The sequence below is a fragment of the Hippopotamus amphibius genome, chromosome 8, assembly GCF_030028045.1.
Source record: "Hippopotamus amphibius kiboko isolate mHipAmp2 chromosome 8, mHipAmp2.hap2, whole genome shotgun sequence".
Classification (NCBI taxonomy): Eukaryota; Metazoa; Chordata; class Mammalia; order Artiodactyla; family Hippopotamidae; genus Hippopotamus; species Hippopotamus amphibius.
In genome coordinates, this window is record NC_080193.1 from 71,552,953 (window position 1) to 71,570,589 (window position 17,637).

The following is a 17,637-nucleotide window of genomic DNA, read 5'->3' on the forward strand; positions in this document are numbered from 1 at the left end:
CACCTCCCCCCCCCAAACAAAAACAAAAACAAAAACAAAAAACCCTCTCCTGGAACATCGGTGTTTCAAAACCATGACAATGGTTTGCAGTTAGTATATACTGCTTAAACTGCAGAGCAATCGCTTCAATAGCCAGTGGTGAGCAACACCTTTACTTATTTAATTGGATGCCTTTCAAGTTTAGAAAGGTCCCATTTTTCTGACCCAGCAGGTAAGACATGGCCCTGGATGGCTGTGGCTATGACTAGAGAATTTCTGATGATTTTATTTCCCTTACTGAGCTCCTGCTTCTAAGTTAAATTTATTTTATTGCCTGTCCATTTTTAAAGAAAGACTGACAAAGTCACTCTAATAGGTCAGGGGTCTGAGCTCAGAGTTGGTCAAAGGTACTCCCATGGAGGAAGGTGGATAAAAATAGCAGGAGGGTTGGCAGGTACAGCCAGGACACCTGTGTTCATTGTGAATACAGACAAAGGCCAGAATCTCCTCATTTATCTCTGGTGGGAAGTTTTGATGGTTTCACAGGATCAAACGCACATCATATCCAAACTAGGGGATTTCCCCTGAGCACAAAAGGACGTATCCATGCTTGGCAGGAGTGGCTGCTGAATCCTGGGCAGTTTATAATGGTCAGATGAGAAGAGTTTGCCTAGAAAGGAACCAAAGGTTTGCTCACACGTTCCTGTGTGAAAACGCTCACAGAAATCAAATCTATACTTTTCCTGTGAGGACTCCGTCTCATGTTTTTTCTTCCAGACACACTCCAGCATCATTTATTGGGAGCAGGAGCTGATGGGTCCAGCAAGCTTCCCAGCATGAGACAAGCACTTTCCTAGAGCTTCTAAATGTGTCTTGAAAAATAGTTGCTCTGAGGTTTGTGAGTTGCTATTTAATTGTACTGAAAAAAACTTCTTGTTTATCTCCAGGTCTCTGGTAGCAACATAGCATTTTGCTTGAATCCTTGGTTTGTCTTAAGGAGACCTTGCTTTTGGAGGTTTTGATTAAAAAGTGCCTTGTATGGTAGGGTATCTTGATCTGCATGTGGACTTCTGATTTTAAAATACTGCATTTCAGTTAGTAGGAAGAAAAGATGTTATTTGTTTCCAGAGAAGTTTTACATAATGTTCCAGAAAATAGAGGCTTTGATTTTCCCATCATCAGATGATTTGAATCCACCAGCATGACTAAGAACCTTTAGATTATTCTGACTAGGAGGAATAATCACAGAGGGGGAAAAACCGGTTTAACGATGGAATCACTCAAACACCGTCTCGACGCGTCCTCTCACAGAGGAACACAAGTTGCCTGCAAATCATTCTTGCAGTGGCACCATGTGCACTGATGATCTTGACTAAGTTGGGGATGGTGGTGAAGGGAGGCTCCCACCTCCAATGTGGGAGCAGGATTGAGGCCTATCATTTGGCTCTGGGAGCCCTCCCCCCCCCCATAGATGTCACTGAATTGATACAAAGTCATTGTCTGCAGCCATCACTGTTCATGAGCTCATTTTCTGAAAAAGAAATGCTCATACGGAGTCTTAACTTTCTATTTTAATTGTCAAAACTAAGTCCACCAAGACAACAGAGACGTTGTATGTGTTCACAGTTCAAGGAATCCACGAGAGAATCCTTTATTCTGTATGAATGAAAGGTCCATTTGAAAAGAAAAAGAAATTTCTAAAATGTTGTTTTTCCATTTATGGTTCAGGACATCATATTTATAACTGCATTTCTTATGATTTAAAGGCAAGTCATGTGAGTTAGAGAGGCACAGCTGATTGATTTAAAGTTGGGTCATGTGATTTAAAAACCAGTGGCAGCTGGTTGATTTAAATCCGGGTCATATGACAGGTGGGGTATGCTAAAAACTGCTTTTTCATCTCTAGCTTGGAATACCATATTTATAACTTGGATACTCTTGTTTTGAAAAATAAATTTATTTCTTTATTTATTGGCTGCATTGGGTCTTTGCTGACCACTTGCAGTGGCTTCTCTTGTTGTGGAGCACAGGCTCTAGGCATGCGGGCTTCAGTAGTTGTAGCAAGCCGGCTCTAGAGTGCAGGCTTAGTAGTTGTGGAACACAGGTTTAGTTGCTCCACTGCATGTGGGATCCTCCCACACCAGGGATCAAATCCGTGTCCCCTGCATTGGCAGGCAGATTCGTAACCACCAGGGAAGTCCCACATAACTTGGATATTCTTATGACTTAGAAAACTGAGGTCTCTCCTTGGAATCATCAGGAGAAAAATCCAGTATTTCAGGTTCATTCTTGAAATCAATTTCTCACAGTTAAGGTGTATTGACTAAAAGATCTTCCTTCTCCAAGAGATTCTAAACCTCCGTAGGACACGTCATTGCAATTAGAGAAAAAAGAGGAATGAAACCAGCTGCACAAGGTCAGTGCAGCCCCCAGGACTAGGGAAGGAGGGAGGAGGCAGGGCTGAGACTTGGCATTAGAGGGCGCCAAAGTACCAGCAGAGCCCACCTGCGGCTCCCACTTTGGCACTCCAGGATCAGATTAGGGTTTGGCGTTGAGGTTGCTGTAACCCCCAGGAGGTGAGCAGAGAGGAGGGGTTGATCACTGGGCTTCTCCGGCTCAAATTGCCTGGCTTCACAGAGGGGACAGAATTTTGCTTTCAGTATCTGATGGGGCACTTCCAGGCTGGTCGGGTGGCCCAGTGGCCTGACAGCCCGACAGGCTGTCTGAGGCGTCACTGCCCTTTGTTTCTCCAGAAGCTGTACATCAGGGGGTGCACGCGTGCGGGCGCCTATCCCCCCCCAAGGGGGACGGCACCCTCCCTGGCTGTACCCTGTGATCATCAGGCACTTGAGATGACGGCAAGTTTTTTGACTTCAGGGAAAAGCCCACCTAACCCCTTCTGCCTCATAATGTGTGGGGTTCACTCTTGTGGAAGGACATTATAAACAACAGGTAGAAAACTCACCTTTTGGTCTCCGTGTAGGAATTTGTTGTGCGTGAGTCCCTCCTCCACGAGTAGATAGCAGAGGGTTATTTTTGTCCCCGTGTGTGTCGTTGTGGAAGAGGATGTAGGTATGGTGATGTGAAGTCCTTAAAGAAATATTCTCAGAACTCTCAAGACTTCTCTTGACTGAAACAGAAAGAGACCTGGAAAAGGAGGAAAAGAAAAGGAAGAGGAAGAAAGAATGACTCTTTCTCAGCAAATTCATATTCTTGGTTGATTGTTCTGTCTTCTCATTTCTTTTAACTTCTATGTCTACTTTAGTCTAAAGGACTCATGTAGACAGGGTTATTTTTACTCTTTAAAAGATTTTACATCACAGAGAAACTGTAAGTGGCTCACAGAACTTATTCAATGTTGACAGAACTTATTCAAATCAATTTTAGATAGAAACTTTGATATTAAATTTGGTATACTAAAATTGGTTAATCCAAATTTTCTCTTTCTTTTTGAGTGAATATTTGTAACATTTTTGTAGATAATAATTTATCTGAGATATGCACAATTGTGAGACTGGGTAACGTTTTTAACCACTTAAATGATTTCTTTTAAATGAATAGATCGTGCACTTTAAATGCCATTGTTATTTCTTACAAGTTTTTTTTAATTCCTTGATTTCCAAAACTTCTGTTAATTTAATTGATTTCTATCTAATAATCTCTCCCCTTTATTGCTTCTTATTTTATATTTTATTGATGTTTAGTTAATTTACATTATTATATCAGTTTCAGAGGTACAACATAGTGATTCATAAATTTTTAGGTTATTCCCCATTTACAGTTATTATAAAAGAGTGGCCATATTTCCCATGCTATACAAACATCATTGGAGCTTATTTATTTTATACATAGTGGATTGTACCTCAAATCTCCTACCATTCTTTTGCTCCTCCACCCTATCTCCCTCCACTGTTAACCACTAGTTTGTTCTTTACTCTGTCAGTCTGTCTTGTTGTGGGTGTTGTATTCAATTTTTTTAGATTCCACATGTAAGTGACAACATACCATGCTTATTTTCTCTGTCTGACTTATTTTACTAAGTGTAATACCCTCCAAGTCCATCCATGTTCTTGCAAATGGCAAAATTTCATTTTTTGTTGGCTAAGTAGTCATAAAAAATCTTTCTTATCCACTCAGCTATTGATGAACACTTAGTTTGACTCTATATTTTGACTATGGCAAATAACACTGCTATGAATATTGGGATGCACTTTTTTTTGACAGTTCTGAATTTTTATGGTTCCATATACATTTAAGGATTATTTGTTCTAGTTCTGTGAAAAATGTCATGGGTCATTTGATAGGGATCACATTAAATCTGTAGATTGCTTTGGGTAGTATGGCCATTTTAACACTATTAATTCTTCCAGTCCAAGAGTGTAGGATGTCTTCCCATTTCTTTGAATCATCTTCAATTTCCTTTACTATGTTTTGTAGTTCTCAGTATATAAGTCTTTCACATCCTTGGTGAGGTTTATTCCTAAGTATTTTATTTTTTTGATGCCATTTTAAAAGGGATTGTTTGTTTACATTCCCTTTCTGATATGTCATTGTTAGTGTAAAAAAAATGCAACCAATTTATGTATGTTAATCTTATATCCTGCTATTTTGCTGAATTTGTTGATCAGTTCTAGTAGTTTTTGTGTGGAATTTTTAGGATTTCCTTTAATATATTATCATGTCCTTTGCGTATAATGACAGTTTTACCTCTTCCCTTCCAATTTGGGTACTTTTATTTGTTTTGCTCATCTGATTGCTGTGGCTAGGACTTCCAGTACTGTGTTGAAGAGAAGTGGTGAGAGTAGGCATCCTTGTTTTGTTCTAGATTTTAGTGGGCAGGCTTTCAGCTTTTGAACACTGAGCATTATATTGGCTGTGGGTTTATCATAAATTGCTTTTATTGTGTTGAGATATGTTCCCTCTAGACGCACTTTGGTAAGAGTTTTTATCATGAATGGATGTTGAATTTTTTCAAATGCTTTTTCTGCACCTATTGAGAAGATCATTTGGCTTTCACTTTTCCTTTGTTGATGGGATATGTCGCATTGATTGATTTGCATATGTTGAAACATCTTTGTGACCCTGAGGTGAATCAAATTTGGTGTATGATCTTGTTATATGTTGTTGGATTTAGTTTTCTAATGTTCTGTTGAGAATTTTGGCATATATATTTATCAAAGATATTGGCCTGTAATTTTCTTTTTTGATAGTGCCCTTTTTTAAAGTCTTTATTGAATTTGTTACGATATTGCTTCTGTTTTATGTTTTGGTTTCTTGCCTGCAAGGCATGTGGGATCTTATCTCGCGGACCAGGGATTGAACTCGCATCCCCTGCACTGGAAGGAGAAATCTTAACTGGTTTTTTTTTAATTAATTTTTTAAAATTTAATTAATTTATTTATTGGCTGTGTTGGGTCTTTGTTGCTGCTACACGGGCTTTCTCTAGTCATGGAGAGTGGAGGCTACTCTTCCTTGCAGTGCACAGGCTTCTTATTGCAGTGGCTTCTCTTGTTGCGGAGCACGGGCTCTAGGCCCGTGGGCTTCAGTAGTTGCGGCACATGGGCTCAGTAGTTGTGGCCCACAGGCTTAGTTGCTCCATGGCATGCGGGATCTTCCTGGACCAGGGCTTGAACCTGTGTCCCCTGCACTGGCAGGCAGATTCTTAACCACTGCACCACCAGGGAAGCCCCCCGTCTGATTTTGATATCAGGGTGGTGGTGGCCTCATAGAATGTCTTTGGAAGTATTCCTTACTCTTCAGTCTTCTGGAAGAGGCTGAGAAGAATCAGTTTAAGTTCTTCTTTGTATGGTAGAATTTGCCTGTGAAACCATCAGATCCTGGAGTTTCATTGGTTAATTAATTAATTAATTTATTTTATTGGCTGTGTTGGGTCCTGTTGCTGCACAGGGGCTTTCTCTAGTTGCAGCAAGTGGGGGCTACTCTTCATTGTGGCGCATGGGCTCCTCATTACAGTGGCTTTTCCTGTTGCAGAGCATGGGCTCTAGGCATGCGGGCTTCATTAGTTGTAGCACATGGGCTCAATAGTTGTGGCTCACTGGCTTAGTTGCTCCCTGGCATGTGGGACCTTCCTGGAGCAGGGATCAAACCTGTGTCCCCTGCATTGGCAGGTGGATTCTTAACCACTGTGCCACCTAGGAAGTCCCGGTAGGGTGTTTTTTTAATTACAGATTCTATTTCACTTCAGGTGATCTATTTCTGTTCTGTCTGTTCAGGTTATCTATTTCTTCTTGATTCAGTTTTGGTTGGCTGTAAAAAAAAACATACATTTTTAGATTATGTTAGCACCTAAATATTTACCATGTATTAGACTACAAAAAGGCAAAGAAAAAAATATTAAAGTATTTTTTCAAATAGAAAAAGTGTTGAAATATTGTTTAAGAAATTGAGATAATACTAATTACAATAATGACAAACTGTACTAAACTTAAAGACTACTTTATCTAAGATGCATATTATATGCTAATTGTTTTATTGTTTTTAAATACATGGAATATATTCTCCTTTCTAATTTAATTATTTTACCTGTATATTGTGAAAAAAAACTTAGTTGCACATAATGTAAAGAAAACACTACACTTTAATAGGAGATATTAGTCCACTGACATTTGCTATAGCTCTGAAACACTCAGGTTTACATTTACCACGTTGTCGTGTGCTCTGTTTTAAACCTAGTCTATTTTCATTATTTTCTATCTCAACTATTCTGTATTAATTTCAAAAAAAATACTCCTTTCTACCCCTCCTCTTTGAGAATTATATAGGAAGAAGTATATCTTATTTATTAATCTCAAGTTTTCAGCTTACATTTAAAAAGTAATTGCAATGTCAAGTATTTAATACCTTTCACTTCCACCTTGAAAAACATGGATATTAGAATGCTAATATAATTACCTTCCCTAGTCTATATTTTTTACTTTGTGTTATTTATAAAAAAACAACGGACTTCCTAGGCGGCGCAGTGGGTAAGAATCTGCCTGCCAATGCAGGGGATACAGGTTCGATCCCTGCCCCAGGAAGATACCACATGCCGCGGAGCAACTAAGCCCGTGCACCACAACTATTGAGCCTGCACTCTAGAGCCCACGAGCTACAACTATTGAGCCCATGTGCCGCAACTACTGAAGCCCACACGCCTAGAGCCCGTGCTCTGCAATGAGAGGCCACCGCAATGACAAGCCCGTGCACCACAATGAGGAGTAGACCCTGCTCGACACAACTAGAGAAAGCCCATGTGCAGCAACGAAGACCCAACACAGCCAATAAAATAAATAAATAAATAAATAAATAAATAAATAAATAAAAAATAAATAAATAAATAAAAACAAACAACTAAAAACATGCATGGTTTATAAGAAAGTGACAAATTTCAGAAAATTCAGAATCTGAATATGCTCTATACATACCTTCTAGATAAAGACAGAAAATTGCTAGACACTCAGAGGCCCCCTGGTTCCCATTCTAGTGACTCCCCTTAAGGTGTACTATTGTCCTGGTGTCTAACAAAAAGATCACTTCACCTGCATTCTGTATTTTATATAAATGATAAGACAGTATAACCACTTTGGGGTTGGGCTTTTTTATTCCTTAGGTTGTTTGTGAACACACCTGTGTGCTTGCCTGTTTTGTGACCCTGCATTGCCACTGCTGCATGTGATTCCATAGTGTAAATATTTGACTACTAATTAACTTATTGCAATGTGTATTACAATGTGAGTGCTTTGGTGCTGTGTGTATTGTGTTGTTCAGTATGTATGTAGTAGTGAAATTTTCCAGTCATAGATTTCGTATGTTTTTCTTTTTAGATACTTGTAAATAATTTCAAAACATTTGTATAAATTTTCATCCTCAGCAGCGGTGGATGAGATTCAAGGATTATACACATTCTTGCCAAACTTGATGATACCTGTCATTTTCATTTAAGCTTTCCTTTTGGTGAGTGATAATTCCAGGTATTGGTTTTGTTGCATTTCATTGATTACTAAGAAGCCAAGCATCTTTTGATATGTTAACAGTCTGTATTTTCTTTTTTGAAATTTATTTTGGTATATTTTTATTTTCCCTATTTTTGCTGTTATGTTATCTTCTTATTGAAAGACTTCTTATCTAGGAGTTTTTTTATATATGCTTGATATAAGTTCTCTCTTTCTGTCTCCCATTCTCTGTCTTTTTTTTTTTTTTTTTAAACTAAGAATATCTCTTTATTTGGGTCTTCTTTAATTTTTCTCAATAATGTTTTACAGTTTTCTTGCACATGTTTCATCGGACTTTTTTCTGTGTTTGATTTTTTTTTAAAGTTCTTTATTGGAATATAATTGCTTTACACTGTTGTGCCAGTTTTTGAGGTACACAAAGTGAATCAGCTGTATTTATACATATATCCCCGTATCCCCTCCTTCCCACGACTCCCTCCCACCCTCACTGTCCTGGCCCTCTAAGTCATCACCCATCATCGAGTTTATTTCCCTATGTTATGCAGCAACTTCTCACTAGCTATCTGTTTTACAGTTGGTAGTGTATATATGTCAGTGCTACTCTCTGTTCTCTGTCTTTAGATGATTGTCAGTTTTTAATGTTAGTAACATCTTGTTATTTTCCTATTTATTTATTTACTCAGGCTTATTCCTACTTATATATGTAGTCTTCTTATTGGTAGCAGAACTCATTATTTATTTTAAACCACAGAAATATTTTCTTCAATATATCTTATCATTAAGTTTTAAATTTAAATTAACTTTTCAAACAAAGTAAATATGGTGTATCAGTGAAAATCAAATTTTCTATGACAGCTGAAAGATTACGTATGTTCAGAAAATGTTGTATTCAGCTTTCTTTTCCTTTGCTCCTACTTCTCATTGATTCACAGAAGTAAACATCACTTCATCCCTGGATCTGACTTTTCTCTGACGTCTCATGGCCATTCTCACCAATTCTTCTTGCCTCCTGAAATCTTTAGCAATCCCATCATACCACAAAAGCAAAAACCTTCCTTGGGCCTTTTTCCTCAGAAGATTGACTATTCCCACATTTTAAATGGGAGATTACAATAGGTTAGGAGAAAATTCCCCAAGTGTCTGTCTCTTTTTTTTTTTTTTTCACATCTTGTATCAGCCTCTGCTTGAACTCTCTGTTCACAGATTTTTGTACAACACATTAATGGAAGATGCCAGTTGTTTCTCTCCTTGGGGCAACAGACAGATTAATTACCTGAAAAATAAAATAAAGATGGTATCTTTGTTCAAATGTTGGATAGGATTGCTTGCATCCTAAATTAAAAGTTTCAGGTGACTGAAGCTTAAGATTCCTAAGCTTTAATCCATACCTACACCATGCACAACATCCAACTAGACTACTTTGCATTGCCCCATGAGGCTTTTGTGTGCAAGTAGAACAGAAAAAAATATAAAACTATTGCTGCCTGTTTGTGTCATAAAAATAATTTTTTGTCTTATTTAAAATATATTTTTTTCTAAAATCCAAAAACGTGTCAGGCTAAAATATTGGCATTTCAAGTGTGGTAAAGTCTAAGACCCTTCAGATTTCTTTCCAGTTTTGGTGATAATGGGATGCTGTGAGAGATATGACTTCATTAAACAGAATAGAGAAGATTCCTTCATAGGCCTGATTGGAGAATATGAAAATATTCCCTGGAAAAAGTTGGACATTGTCTAGTTCTCAAGTTTTGGGTAAGATGGTAGTAAGGGCCTATCATTGTCCTATATGTGAATCCAGATAATTGTGAGAGGTGGGGATAAAACAAGCAGCCTAAATATCCTTTATATTTGTTTGCTGTACTACTAGTAGAAAGAGGAAGGGTCAGTGAGTCACCATGGTTGATATAGCCAATAAGCTGCTTGAGACTACACAGAAATATACCTGCTTGTATTTTCTGTGCAGTTACCCTCTCTTTCGGTGTGCCTTGACACCTCTCTCAACTTACATATCAACTCCCACAGCATCAGGCAGAAATGCAAAGAAGTCTGCTCTTTGGAATTATGAGGAAGGGACGAGTTGAAAATTTTATAGCATGTTTTAAAGAGGTATACACACCACCATCCTTTTCTATGTGGTGCCATAGAGGGTCAGTAGGTTCAGGGGATTCTGGAAGCACCAAGGTCTGTGGAGTTATTCACAGCTGCATTCACGGGCAGAAAAAGAGAAGGGCCTTATCTTGGTCACTTTCTTGATGCGATGCTTGTAGCTACAAAAAGAAGGCAGCAGAGATCTTAGAGAGAAGAGCCAACATTAGATGAAATGTTCTAATTAGTCTAGGCAACCTCTCGTGATAGCCTCCCGAAGCTCCTTGAATCCCCACATGCTTTCACAAGGGATAGTGTAATATTACCAGAGCATGTCACTCCTTCAGATTAACATTATTGTCCTTGAAAAAAATGAAAACAGATTCAAGTGATAGGGTTTGAAAAGGGTTCACAGTGGGCGGGAAACTACCGTAACAATGTAGACAGAACACTTTGAATGGATTCATCATGTTGTTGGTTTTTTCTTTCCTGCTTCAGAATCTGTACTAGAGATTGGTGTGCTCCATGATGTAGTCCCGCGTCTTATAAGTTTGAGGTGGAATACCCCATTAGGAAGATATGCACATAAGGAAGATTAGTGAGTCAAGTTACCCTGCCCTCCATCAGCAGTGGGTGCAAAAGGATTTAGCCCAATTGCCTTCATCCTTTGATGTCCTAAAGTTTTCCCTATATGAATGATGTTTTGTTTGTTTGCAGGTCAGGAGCCTTGGTCTCAATATCCCTGTTTAAAAAGTGTTATCACATGTCTGCCAGAAAGAATAGCTGACAATACTGGAAAAAAATTGAGACTTATCCTTAACAATTAAGGGATTTGCAGCAACATGGATGGACCTAGAGATTGTTATACTGAGTGCAGCAAGTCAGAACAGAAAGACAAATACCATACGATATTGCTTATATGTGGAATCTAAAAAAAAAAAGGTACAGGGGCTTCCTAGGTGGCGCAGTGGTTAAGAATCCGCCTGCCAATGCAGAGGTCATGGGTTCGATCCCAGCTCCAGGAAGATCCCACATGCTGCGGAGCAACTAAGCCCGTGTGCCAAAAAAAAAATAAAAAAAATAAAAATAAAAAAAAAAGGTACAAATGAACTTATTTACAAAAGAGAAGTAGAGTCATGGATGTAGAAAACAAACTTATGGTTACCAGGGGATAAGTGGGGAAGGGATGAATTGGGAGACTGGGACTGACATATACACACTTCTATGTATAAAAGAGATAACTGTTGATAGTAAGGACCTGCTGTATAGACAGGGAACTGTACTCAATGCTCTGTAGTGGCCTATATGGGAAAAGAATCTTAAGAAAAAAACAATGAAGGGTTTGGGGATTATATAATAAATATGTATGTGCAAAATCTTTAACATGAAAGGAAAATTCTATTAACTCTGCAGTCCCTGAGATGGTGTAAACATTTGGTACCTCTAATTTTCAAATTTTGAAACCCAGCTCTCATGTTGATGGTATTAAGAGGTGGGGCTTTTGGAAGGTGATTAGGTCATGAGGTCAGAGACCTCAAACATGGGATTAGTGACATAATAAATGTAGCCCACAGAAGCTCCTATGCTAGTCCATCATTTCATTGCAGAGCCAGAAGACTCACCTCATGAACTAGAAATTTGTCCCTCACCAGACATTAAGTCAGCTAGTAACTTGTTCTTGAACTTTTCAGCTTCAGCCATTATGAGAAAAAAAATTCTATTCTTTATAAACTACCAAGTCTCTCGTATTTTGTTTAAGCAGCCAAAGAGCTGACTGAGGAGAAATATCTGTGAGCTCAAAGACATATCAAGAGAAAACTTCAAATCTCAAAAGAAAAGAGAAAATCGGCAGGAAAGAAATGAACAGAACGGAGTAATCAATAATTGTGGAACAACAAAAAATGCTATGACATATAAGTAACGGGTACAGCAGGAGGAGAATAAAGATAACTAAGAACAGGAATATTTTAAAAAATGACTGAGAATTTCCCCAAATGAATGTCTGACACCAAAACCACAACATCCAATCTCAGAGGAAAATATGAATAGTAAAGAAAACTAGTGACCAATATCTTTTAGGAACATCGATGCAAAAATCTTCAACAAAATATTAACAACTCAAATCCAACAATATTCTGAGAGAATTTTATATCATGAATGAGAGGGATTAATCCAGGTATGCAAGGCTGGTTCAACATTCTAAAATGAAATGATTATATCCATCATATCAACAACCTAAAGAAGACAATTATTAGCATATAAATAGATTCAGAAGACCTTTGAAAAAATCCAACAGCCATTCTTCATAAAAACTCTCGGTTAAAGAAATAGACTGGACTTTTTTCAAGTTGATAACGAAAATCTACAAAGAAACCTTTTATCTTACCTCATGATTAATGGTATAAAACATGAAGTTTTCCACTAAGTTCAGGTAAAAAGCAAGGATGTTCCCTTTCATCACTCCTTTTCAATATTTTCCTCCAAGTCCTTGCTAATGCAATAAGGCAAGAAAAGAATATAGTAAATACAGATTGGGTAAAAAAAAATAAAAGCAGGCTAAATAAAAAGTGGACTAACAAACTTTACTGACACCTTACCAAAGAAAATAGACACTTTGCATACAAGTATATGGAAAAATTATCCAGATTCCATGCTGCCATTAAAAACCAAATTAAAAATACAATTATATACCACTATATAACACTTAGAATGGCCGAAATGTGAACAATGACAAGAATAAGTGCTGTAGAGGATGTGGGAGGATAGGAAATCTCATTTGTTACTGGTGGAAATGAAAAGTAATAAAGCTTCTTTGGTAGTCAGATGGACACTTGCTATAATATTGAATATTCTCTTACCATACAGTCCAGCAATTGTTCTCATGGTTATATACTGAAAGTAGTTTAAAACATATGTCCAGACAAAAAAACCCTGCAAATGGATATTTATAGCACCTTATTCAATTTTGCCAAAATGTGAATGAACCTAAGGGGTCCTCAAATAGATGAATGAAACAATATACTATTAAGAGATTCTGGGAATGGAATAACATGGAGCACTAAAAAAGTAAGCTATCAAGACATAAAAATATAGCGAAATTCTTTTTTTTACTTTTGAAGTATAGGTGATTTTCTTTATTTTTTAATTTAAATTTTATTGGAGTATAGTTGATTTACAATGTTGTGTTAGTTTCAGATGCACAGCAAGTAATTCAGTTACATATATGTGTATTTTCATTCTTTTTCAGATTCTTCTCTCATAAACGTATTCCCAGAATAGTGATTAGGTTTCTCTGTGCTGTACCATAGGTCCTTGTTGCTTATCTTATATATATTACTGTTTGTCTGTTCACCCCTAGCTGCTTATAATATACCTACCACCCGACTTTCCCCTTTGGTAACCATAAGTTTGTTCTGTAAGTCTGTGACTCTGTTTCTGTTTTCTAAGCTAGTTCATTTGAATCACTTTTTAGATTCCACCTATAAGTGATATCATATGATATTTGTCTTACTCTGTCAGACTAACGTCACTTAGTGTGATCATCTCTAGGTCCACCCATGTTACTGCAAATGGCATTATTTTGTTCTATTTTATGGCTGAGTCATATTCCATTGTATATATGTACCACATATTCTTTACCCATTCATCTCTTGATGGACATTTTGGTTGCTTCCATGTCTTGGCTTTTGTGAGTAGTGCTGCAGTGAACAGTGGGGAAGGTGTGTCTTTTGGATTTATGTGTATCTCCAGATATGCCCACAAGAGTGAACTTGTTGGATAATCTGGTAGCTCTATATTATTTTATTTCATTCCTTTCATTTTATATCATTTCATTTCAATTTTTTTGCAGTACAGTTGATTTACAGCATTATATGGTTTTAGACTTGGTGATGGTGACCATTCTGCCTGTTGCCAGCTGATACCTCTTTGTGGTGTTGATTTGCATTTCCTGGATACTTGGTTGAATAAAAAGGGCATTCCGGTTTTTCCATAAGATATTAGGGCTGCACTAATATATTATGGAAAAACCCCAACGCCTTTTTTTGGCCGACCCAATCATTGGCAATATTGAGAAGCTTTTCCTGTGCTTTAAAGGAGAGTAAAACCTACCTCTTGAAATCAGGTATCTGCATTTCTCATTGTTTTGGAGTGCTTTTTGATGACTTACCCCCAAGACATTTTTTGAGGGCAGGTGTCATTTCCAAGCCTGCAGGCCTTGGGAATTGCCAGGCCCCTGAGAACTGGTTTTCAACTTGCTGTTTCAGAAACTGGCCACAAGACAGAAGCATTGCTTCAAGCCCCACTCTGGTTACGGTGGCAACCTGAGCCCCTAGGTAAGTCCTCTGTGTTTGGGGAAGGAGAGTGGCCTCTTCCTGTGCAAAAACACCAGGGCTTGGGTCTCATTCCTTTCCTCATTTCCCGTTCATCACCCGGAGAATTTCCAAGCCAAGCCAAACCAGCTTTGAGGGAGCTGTCTTCCCCCTGTAGGGAGAATCTAAAAAAAGAGACTGGAGGGAAGAGATGTGGAGATGAGATGACTTTTCCAATCTCTTCCAGCCCAGAGAGCCCACCATCCTTTGGGTGTCCCAGGCATGTTTGAGCTGTAGCTTGGCTTCCCTGCACCTGGAGATTTGGGACCTCATAGTGAGGATCAAGCCACCCAACTCTAGGGCCATCTGAGTTGCTGTACCTGCAGTAATTTCATTCCTTTCATGGCTGAGTGATATTACATTGGACATATGTAGCACATCTTTATATATTTTTTCCTTCAAAGGACATTTAGGTTGCTTCCAGGTCTAGGCTCTTGTAAACACAGCTGCATTAGACGTTGGGGTGCCTGTGTCTCGTCCACTTACGGTACTGCCAAGACCTCCTCCTGGGAGTGGGCGTGCCATATCCTCTGTAGCTCTCTTGTTGAGACTTTTTCAAGAAACTCCCTACTGTTCTCCAGTTGTACATTCCCAACATAAGAGTGGCAGCGTTCCCTTTTCTCCTTGCCCTGAGGCAGGTTAATAACAAAAGCAGGAAAGGACAAGGCAAACATAAGAGAATGCAAGCCTCAGGGAATAAGTAACTTATGGCCTCTTTCACAAGATCCTGCCATGGGCAGCCCAGACATCTGAGTCGAGATAAAGGAAAACCTAACGTCTGCACTCTGGCTTCTGTACCTTACTCCTGCATAGATAAGCACAGCTATAGGCTCTCAAAAAGTGCGGGAACTGGTCTATAAAAGGAGAAACTTTCCTTTGGTTCGGGGCTCAGTCTCTGGATGTGAATCCACTGAGCCTGTACCGGTACAATAAACATTGCTTCCTGTATTGCAAGCCTTGGTGTCCTGCCTACCTCTACCGATCCCTCCAACGGCCCTGTCCAGCATTTCTTGTTTTTCAACTTTGTAAACGTGCCATATCATCTGTAGTCTTTTTAATGAAATTCCTACTGTACTCCACACTGGCCGTGAACAATATATATTCCCACCATCAGAGTAGCAGTGTTGCTTTTTCTTCTAGCCCTCTCCAGCATTTCTTGTTTGTGGACTTTGTGCCAATGGACATTCAGGTTGATGCGTGGGGATGCCTCTTTGTTGTATTGATTTCCGTTTCGGGCACGTTTGGCTTGCCAAAAAGGGCATTTGTGTTGTTTTCATAATATCTTATGGAAAAACTGTACACCCTCTTGGACAGACCAGTCACTGGCGATGCTGAGCAGCTCTTTCTGTTCCTTAGTGGTAAGTCCAGTCTACCGTTTGAAATCTGGTTCATGCACTTCTGCCTTGTTTTTGAGTGCCTTTAGATGACTTACCCAAAAGACACCTTTTGAGGGCAGTTGTCATTTCCAACCCTGCAGGCCTTGGGAACTGCGGTGCCCCTGAGCCTCGGTTTTCAGCTTGCTGTTTTGGGAAGTGGCCACAAGGCTGCAGCATTGCTTTGAGCCCTGCTCTGGTTACTGGGGCCACCTGAGCCTTTGGGTAGATCCTCCGCATTTAGGGAAGGATGGTGTCCTCTTCCTGTTCAAACATACTACTGCTTGTGTCTCTTTCCTTCCCCTGCTTCCGTTCATCCTGCGGAGAAATTCCAAGCCTTGCAAAACCAGCATCCAAGGGTGCTATCTTCCTCCCGTGGGGAGACTGTGAGGAAAGAGGTTGGAGAAGGGAATGTGGAGATGAGGTGACTTTTCCAAGCTTTTCCTTCCCAGAGAGCCCCCCATTTTTGGGGTGTCCCAGGCATATTTGTGCTGAAGGTTGGCTCCGCTGTGCCAAGAGATTTGGGACTTAGGTAGTGGGGATGAGGAAGTCCAACTCCAGGGCCATCCTCGTTGCTGCAACTGGCCAGATTTCATTCATTGCGTGGCTGATTACGATTCCATTGTCCATATGCAGCACGTCTTTTTGATCCATTTTTTTCTTTCCAAGGGCATTTCGGTTGTGACCATATCTAGGTTCTTTAAACAGAGCTGCCATAAATTTTGAGATGCCTATGTCTCCTTGATGTATGGTTCTCTCGAGATTTCCCTGCAGGAGTAGACCTGCCGTATCCTCTGTATCTCTATCCTTGACACATTTTAAAGAAATCCTTACTGTCCTTCAGAGTGGCCATGAACAATGTACATTGCGACCATCAGAGTAGCAGGGTTTCCTTTTCTCCTAGCCCTCTGAAGCATTTTTGTTTTTCAACATTGTGCCAATTGACATTCTGGTTGTGGGGAGGTGACGCCTCTTTGTTGATTTGCGTTTCAGGCATGTTTGGCTGGCTGAAAAGGGCGTTCATGTTTTTCCATAATATCTTATGGAAAACACCCATGTGCCCTTCTTGGCCAGATCAGTCACCGGCGATGCTGAGTAGCTCTTCCTGTCCGTTAGTGGCGCGTCCAGTCTACCTCTTGAAATCCGAATGTTTTGCCGAAAGCCTTACCTTCGGTTTCAAAGTTCATAGGATTCACTGGCAAAATAACCACTCTACACTCAGTTAAGCAAGAATTTAGTGAGAATTTAATACATTAACAAAGATCACAGTATACTAATTAAAAGAATAATTAGGTAAGAAAGAATAGTAAAGACAGAAGTTCATACATCACCGAGTTGGGAAAGCACCTACGTCCAGATCCAAGCAGCAGGAATCTGGAGTCCCAATGTTACAGCATAAGAACAAGCAACATAGCAAGACATAAAAGTGGATACATCACCAAATTGGGGAAACACCTGCATCCAGATCCAAGCAGCGCTGGGAAGTCCCTGGAACAGCAATCTGGAGCCCCAGTTGGGAAGGGTCCCAGCCAGTGCATCCACTCCAGGTAGATGCATGGGGGAGACTTCAGATTGGAGTTCTGGGGGCTCCTACTTATAATTCCAGGCTGCAAACTGATATCATCAGTTTGTGTGTAAAAATGCAGCTTTGGATTTACTTTAACAATGCTGTTGGTTTCATCATGTGAGTCACAAGAGTCTCCAGATCCCGGGGGACTGGCCAGGTCCCCAGGGCTCAAGAAATTCCAAGACCCACTCCCTTTCTTATCATAAGCGCCGTTTGACTTGCTAACAGCAGTTGTTAGGTGTGTAAGCAAGCGCGCAGTCCAGGCAAGGACACAGGTCGGTCACAGGCTGGTTTCTGTCTCTGAGGCCCGA